Source organism: Corvus kubaryi, unplaced genomic scaffold, assembly GCF_017639235.1.
Source record: "Corvus kubaryi isolate FWS band 111438036 unplaced genomic scaffold, C.kubaryi_AGA036_p1.0 35776, whole genome shotgun sequence".
Lineage (NCBI taxonomy): Eukaryota > Metazoa > Chordata > Aves > Passeriformes > Corvidae > Corvus > Corvus kubaryi.
Window position 1 is genome coordinate 17,860 of NW_024580801.1, and position 7,631 is coordinate 25,490.

Sequence of the window (7,631 nt, forward strand, 5' to 3'; positions counted from 1 at the left end):
CCTCAGGGCCCCGCTGCCATATGTGTACTGACAACCCTGAGGAGGCAAATCCCCATTCCACCTGAAAAGCATCTGTAGGATGAATAGGGCCCAGGGCTTGGTGAGGCTGTTGCTTCAAAAACCAACAATTGCAGTGCTTCTTCTTGAGAAGCACTCCATTCCCATTTTACCCCTTTTCTCAACAAGTTATAAAGAGGTCTGGCAATTATGGAAAAATTTGGGATGTGTTTTCTCCAGAACACTTATAATCCTAAAGCATGTTGGAGATCTTTTTTGGATTCAGGCATTTTAATCTGCTCTAAAGAGGTTAGGGTATCAGGTGGGATACATGTCATACCTCCTTTCCACCAAATTCCCCAAATTTTCACTTCATGTGAAGGGTTTTGGATTTTTTCTGAGGGAATTTGCAAATCAAGGCTTTCTAAGTAGGAGATTATTTTCTGTTGGGTATCTCTCACTTCTTCTCTTTCATCTCCTCCCACTAGGATATCATCAATGTATTGATAAACAGCCACATTGTCAGCTTTGGGTACTTTTCTAACTCTTGGGCTAAAGCGTGATGAGCCCGGGTAGGAGAATGTTTGTACCCTTGGGGAAGCCCAGTGAAAGTGTGTTGCTGTCCTTCCCATGCGAAAGCAAAACGGTCCATATCTTCTGTCTGTAAAGGTATCATAAAAAACATGTCTTTGACATCTATAGGTGCCATGACTGAACGAGCCTTTTCTTGAATCAATGTTATCAATTCTGCCAGATTTGGGACTGCTGCTGTGAGAGGGTCTTGTGTTGGCAGTTAGCCTGCAAAAATCTATTGTCAGCCTCCACTTCCCATTAGGCTTTGGCACTGGCCACACCGGAGAATTGAAAGGAGAATGGGTATTAAGTATTACTCCTTGTTGTCGTAGCTCCTGTATCACTGGCTTGATACCCTCTTTGGCACCCAGGGGAAGGAGGTATTGTTTCACATTAGTTACTTTGCTGAATGGTAGGGAGGCTGCAGCTTGGAGCAGTCTGATGTTGAAACGTGGGGTGCCAAAAGACCACAGGAGACCCTATGAGTCCTCCCACTGCCTCCCAGCAAGGGCATTCATCCCTAATAAATTGGTTGGAATATCTCCAATCACTATATGAATAGAGAGTTGGTTTTCCTCTCCAGGCAAAGTGAGCTTGACTAAGGCCACATTCATAGATTCTGTCGCTCCCAAGGCATTTAAAACACAATATCGGTTCTTTGTTGGAACAATTCCACACCTCTGGGCATCTTTCTTTGTCAGCGCAGAAATTTGTGCCCCAGTGTCAATCAGAAAAGTTACAGGTGCCCGTTTAGGACTTGTAATAGCTGTGATCGTTATATCTCCTGTTTTATTTTTAGTGAGCATTCTCAGGTATACCCATGCTCCATCTCTTCACCCACTGACAGGAGACAGGGGGTCTAGTTTCCCTGGTTTTGATCACTGGTGATAATCACTTTGTTGCTTTTGTACTTGAAGACAGAGGAACGCACTGCCTGAGAAGAAAAGGGCAGACAGCCCCGTTTCTTTAGATGTGAAATCACATAGTACATGAAATCATGAAATGCTCCCGAGTTTGGTTTTTTTAACAAAGTGTCCTGTTTTAAAAGTCAAATGTCTGCTAAGGAAGGTGGGAACCTTCCTGGAATGCCAAGAAGACCACTCTCTCCAAATCATTATAACTTCGAAAATTATGGGGCTTAAACAATGCAGGAAAGGAGTAGCAGTTCTTTAGTACAGAATATGCACAGAACAAACACAGCACACGCACAGGAGGTTCCCCCGCCGGGGGCCGTGTTTGCCCTTTGCTGCAGTTACGGCCACGCCCGGCAGGGGCCGCTGGCGGCTGCGGCGGGCGCGGGGCGGGGCCGGGATCCCGCGCGGCCGGCGGGGGGCGGGGCCGGGGGCACTCGCGGCCGGCAGGGGGCGCTCCGCTGCACGCTTGGCCCCTCAGCGGGGCGGGGGCAGCGGCGGCTCGGACACAACGGAGCGAAGGGAGCGATTCCCCGGGCACTCAGGGGACGGCGGACACAGCCCCGGCTCCAGGCGGAACACCGTGCACCGTCTGTGCATTCCCGAGCGGCAAGGAGGCAGGGAAAGCAGGCACATTCGATCACATTGCCGAATTGCAGCGTAGCAAAGTCCCGAAGCCAAATGCACAAAAGCTCCCGCAGCAACCACGCCCCGATCCGCCGGCAGAAGGGAAGCAGGCAGTTTTACACCCCAGTCACTGAATTCCAGGATCCCCGTAAGTCTCGCGCAGAGCGTACACCTTTTGCACGATGTGCGACTGCCTGGGCAGCCTTTAAAAACACGTGCCCTAAAGCAAAGTCGTCCATCCTCCCCACGGTTTCCCGGCTGCCAAATCCTAAAGATACAGTGACAATCTTTTTGGCGCAAAAGATCATGGGATAGATAGGTTATGGTTAGGAATCCCCCCCAAGCCGGTGTCCTTCCAGGGAGTTGGAGAGAGAGGGAAGGTCCTCCCCGATCCTCCTTTTCTCCAGGCTGAGCCCCCCCATCTCCCTCAGCCGCTTCTCCTCAGACTTGTGCTCCAGAGCCTGCCCCAGCTCAATTCCCTTCTCTGGACACGCTCCAGCACCTCAAAGTCTTTCTTGCAGTGAGGGACCCAAAACTGACCCCACGATTCAAGTGGGGCCTCAGCGGTGCCCAAACCACGGGGACAGTCACTGCCCTGGTCCTGCTGGCCGCACTGTTGCTGACCCAGGCCAGGATGCCAATGTCCTTCTTGGCCACCTGGGCACACCTGGGCTCATGTTCAGCAGCTCTTGGCCAGCACCCCCAGGTCTTTTTCTGCGGGGCCACTGGAAATTGCACAGAACGGTCAATGCAATGTGGGGAGTTCAGTAACAACTCCAGGCAGCCCAGTCTAATTCAGGGACTCTGTGGCCGCTTTGCTAACAAGTCAAGGCGGCCCAGTTCCCTTTAAGGGCTCTGTGGCCGCCTAAAGTAACCAGCCCGTAGCGCTGCAGGGGGATGCTGCGAGCCAAGTGCAGGTGTAAACTATGTCCTTGGACACCAATTCCCACTCTTGCAGAACGTTTGGGTTTCTGCGGTGATCCCTCCTGCCCGGTGGCCGAAGCGCCTTCTGCGCGCCCGCGTTGCCGGCCGTGCTGGCGGCGCAGCCACGGAGGAACGGCCGCTCCGCGCGGGCCCCGCGGCCGCCGCTCCCCAGGGCACGGCCGAGCGCTCCGCGCGCGCAGCGGGACAGGGGGCGGAGCCTGCGTCGCTCGCGCTGCTCGGCCCGCGGGCGGAGCGCGCGCCACCAACGGGGAGCCGCGGGACGGGCGGGGCTGGGCGGGGATTGGCCGGGGCCGCGGGGCGGGGGCGGGGCCCGGAGGGGCCGGTGCCGCTGAGGGGCCGTGGGGGCGGCAGAGCGGGAGCGGCGGCGGCGGGGCGGGCGCGGGGAGCGGGCTGTGCTGGGGGAGTGACCCCCGGCGAGGGAGTGACCGAGCCCCGGCGGGGGACTGACAGAGCCCCGGTGAAGGAGTGGCCCCGGGCGTGTGGGTGGGTGCGTTCCTTCCTTGCCGTGGGTGGGATCGGGCCTGGAAGGGAGCCAGCCGTGTGGGCAGAGGGGAGCGGCGAGCCGCCTTCCCCTCACATCGCTTCTGAAAAGAAGCCTGCGGGCTACTAGAGGGAGTGGCCTTCAAATGAGACAGTGGGGATTCGGATGACATATTAAAATTTTTTTTTCGCTGTTGGGGTGGTCAGGCGTTGGCACAGGTTGCCCAGGGAGGTGGTGGTTGCAGAAGGTACGGTCAGGCTCAGTCAATGTCCGGATAATGGATCAGGGTGGCGGCGATGAGGCACGTCAGGCCAGGAAGTCAGTCCGTAGTCCAGATTATAGGATGGTGATCTTTACCATAAGAAGTGTCTGATCAGACCGTAAGAAAGCTGTAGTGCATGTTGCACAGAGAGAATCAGGTGTTGCTGTGTAAGTCATTCTCCATTCCCACTGATTTTTCACTTGGATAGGATTCTGTCTTGTTTTCTGTGGTGTAAATGACATATATGGAGCAAGGAGTCTGGGCAAAAGCATCCAATTGACAAGGTCCAGTACCGGTAATGTTATAGCAGTAGCAATTTCTCAAAGTAAGAAAGGCAGTTAAGTTTACAGGACTTTATTTCCAGAGGTTTATGAGAATGTGGTGAAACTTGTTTTTTCCTTTTGCCTGTATGTGTAAGTAATAAGCCCTATATTATCTGTGCATCTTAAAAGAAATTTCCAGTTAGCAGGAAGTTTAAGGGATTACTTTGATATCATTGCAGTGCTCCAAGCAGTGTCCCACTAATGTCACCCTTGAAAACTGGAATGTGAAGGACCAACAGCTTGCTCATCTTCATGCCTGGGTCACTTTGTTGCATGCATGGCAGTGCTGTTAAATTTGTTTCTTCCACAATTAAAAAAATTTTTTTAAAAAAATTGGAGGATTGTTGGGGGTATGTATTGGATTAACTTTTGTCCTGATATTTCCTATTTATTGCTACTCTGTGGTCAATATCACCTCTCAAGTTTGAAGATCACCTCTCAAATCTCTGTAGTACGCTGGGAATTTCAAATATAGAAGTGTCAATATTTGCAAAATATTGGGTTAAATAAAATCTAATGGGAAAACACAGCCAAAGCTTCTGATAATTACTTGGAGCAGTAACCAAGTTGTTTGGTTGGATTATTGTAAGAAGAAAAGTTACAAATGCTCCCTTGAAGAGGGCACAAGAGGCTGAGCGACTCACAGACTGCCTTAGATCTGCCTAAGGGAAAGAATCCATGCCAGTGTTGTGGTGTATAACCTTTATGGATTGTCAGCATTCCATTTCCGGATGGAATGGAGTGGGGAGAGGGGAACTTGCAATACCTCTGGGAAGGGAGGATGCCTTCCCACCTGGGAAAGCTCTGTCACAAATGGCATTGCTGAGCTCAGGGCTCCATCTCTGCAGCATAAGGGTGGTTGCAAAGGAATGGGATTGCTCGGTTCCAGTTTCACTCTGACCGTGAGAATGTCAACAGGAGAATGTGCTGTTGCCTCGTGGTGGCAGCCAAACTATTTCCTGCTCTTCCTTAGCAGTCTAAGGTTCTGATCATGTGTTAACCGAGAGCTGCACTGCCTCCGTTGGTTCTATTCAATAATGCAGAGCCTTCACTCAAGGTTAGAAGTGATGTGCAGTTGAAGATAAAACTGTAATAGCATATTTTTTCTGCTTTATTTCATACAGGATAAAGTCTCAATGTGTGTATCAAATCAAAGGCTGGCTTTACTTTTAGATGATGGATACAGATCTATGTTATGGCTACTGGACAGGTAATGAAACTATTTTTTTTAAATTATGCTATCCAAACTTTAAAAGTACATTTTCCATTAAAAATGCAAAAAATTTTTGCCGTCCAAGGAAATGTAAAATACGTGTTTTATCATCTTCCTGTAGTATAAATCAAAACAACAAAAACTATCTACTAAGTACATATTGCACCAGCTACATCTCTATAAAGTAGCCTGGAAAGATTGGAGAATCAGTACAAGAATAAACCAAAGGAAAGGTCTTCTGAGAAGAGGGAGTAAAAACAGGAAACAGATGAGTTCCGAAGGGAAAAATATAAAAGAGAGAAACAATTGCCAATGTTTTTGCAAAAATAAAAAAGGACAAAGATGTGTGGTTACATCTTGTAGCTAGAGGATATTGAGAATTGTATTGTATATTTTAAAATTCTAATCTGGACAGAGACGATGTATAATCCAGGTTATGAACTAATAAGAGTTGTAAGAGTTATGAGGCATAGTCACGATAAGAGTTGTGAGAATGAGCTTCAACAAACTCTGTGTCCACTATAAAAGAGTTGCAAAAGAGATGATGTATTCACAGCTGGCATAGAGCAGTCAAGTTACGAAGCCTTTCTTGTTTAAGCAGGAGATAGAAAAGAGGAGGCCTCCAGTAAGGCACTCCCAGAAGCCAGAGGCAGAGCAGCGATTGTCCTGGAGCCGCCAGTTCCCAACCAAGGTTCCAAGAACCGTGTGGCAGTACGAGAGGAGAAGACTTTGGGTGTGGTGCTGGACAAAAACCTCCAGCAGCAAAGGCAGATGTTCCCATCTGCAGGGCACTTAGAGCCCTCAGCAATGGAGAAGGATGAGGATGAATTCCACAGGTCGGATACTCCTGGCAGGAGACATGACCGTACCTGGTACCCCTGTGAGAGCTGCAGGACTGGAGACGGAGGAAGCCCTTTGGACAGGACTCGCTGCTCCCTCCGAGCCGCGGCTCTCAGCAGAACCAGCTCATTGCTGAGGATGCACCTGGCCAGGAGGAGCCTTGCAGAGGAACAGGAGGCCAGCTCATTGCAGTAAGGGAATGGCTGACGGATATTTCCCAGCAGCAACTCTCCTGGAGGTGCCAGTTCCAGTCCGTGACTCGCAGGATGCTGTGGTGCTGCCATAGGAGAAGGCCTTTGGCATGGTGCTAGAGAAGATCCTCGAGCAGCAAAGGCAGTTGTTTGCAGCTCCAGGGAATTCCCTGATGTCAGCAGTGGAGGAGCAGGATGAGGAAGATCTGCACACTTGGGATACTTCTGGCAAGACCCTCCATCCCTGCGCAAGCCTCGGTGAGAGCTGCCGGAGCGCAGACGGAGGAAGGCCTTTGGACAGGTGCAAGGTAGGAATGATGCACGGTCCCCAGTCGTGGGGTGAGCAGAAACATTTCTTCCAAGCATCTCTAGCTTTTAGAAGAGTTTCACTCCCAGGTTCGAATAGCGTGAGCCTGGCAAGCCAATAGTCTAAATGTTCAGATGTCTGCTACCCAAAACTAGACATGAACAAGTCTCTCCTAGCAACATCAGGCTTTTTCGCTAAGCCAAGTGCTGGAAGGAGAATTTCTTCTGCAAAACTCCTGTGCTTCTGCTGCTTGTTCCATTTTAGAAAGTTTCCTCCATCGGCCCTGCCTTGATTGAATAGTCCTTTCTCTTCTAACTAGAAGCTCCAGGTTCTCTTCTTACAAGTTGTCTTTGATTTCTTTGCCCACAGACAGGAGTCCCTGCTCCCCCAGAGCCACGGTGATCTGCAGAAGCAGCTCATGGCTGAGCATGCAGATGGGCAGGAAAGGGCTGGAAGTAAAAATTGGAGCCAGGCCGTGTCCAAGAAGATTTTCCCAGAGAAAAGCATCCCAGCAGCAAGTGTCCTGGAGCTGCCAGGTGCCAGTCCATGACTCCAAGGATGCTGCGGCGCTGCCAAAGGTGAAGAGCCTCAGAGAGCTGCCAGACAAAATCCTGCAGCAGCAAAGGCAGCTGTTGGCAGCTCCAGGGAATTCCCTGATGTCAGCAGTGGAGGAGCAGGATGAGGAAGATCTCCACCCTTACCCCTCCTCCTCTTCCTCCTCCACCACCTACTCCTCGTCCTCGTCCTCATCCTCGTCCTCCTCCCCATCCTCCTCCTCCACCTCGGCCTCCTTGGCCTCTTCATCCTCCTCATTCTCGTTCTCCTCGTCCTCGTTCTCCTCATCCTCCTCGTCCTCGTTCTCCTCGTCCTCGTTCTCGTCATCCTCCTGGTCCTCGTCTTCCTCCTCCTCTTCTTCCTCCTCCTCGTCTTCCTCCTCCTCGTCCTCCTCCTCCTCTTCCTC

At 50.9% G+C, this 7,631-nt stretch overlaps 1 long non-coding RNA gene across 1 annotated transcript; it reads left to right on the top strand.

Moving 5' to 3' along the window:
- The first annotated feature begins 3,420 nt into the window (after positions 1-3,420).
- Positions 3,421-7,413, top strand: LOC121660438. Its single transcript, XR_006014666.1, has 4 exons — positions 3,421-3,536; positions 5,244-5,329; positions 5,934-6,671; positions 7,040-7,413. It is a non-coding gene; the product is annotated as an uncharacterized LOC121660438 (long non-coding RNA).
- Positions 7,414-7,631: the final 218 nt, after the last annotated feature.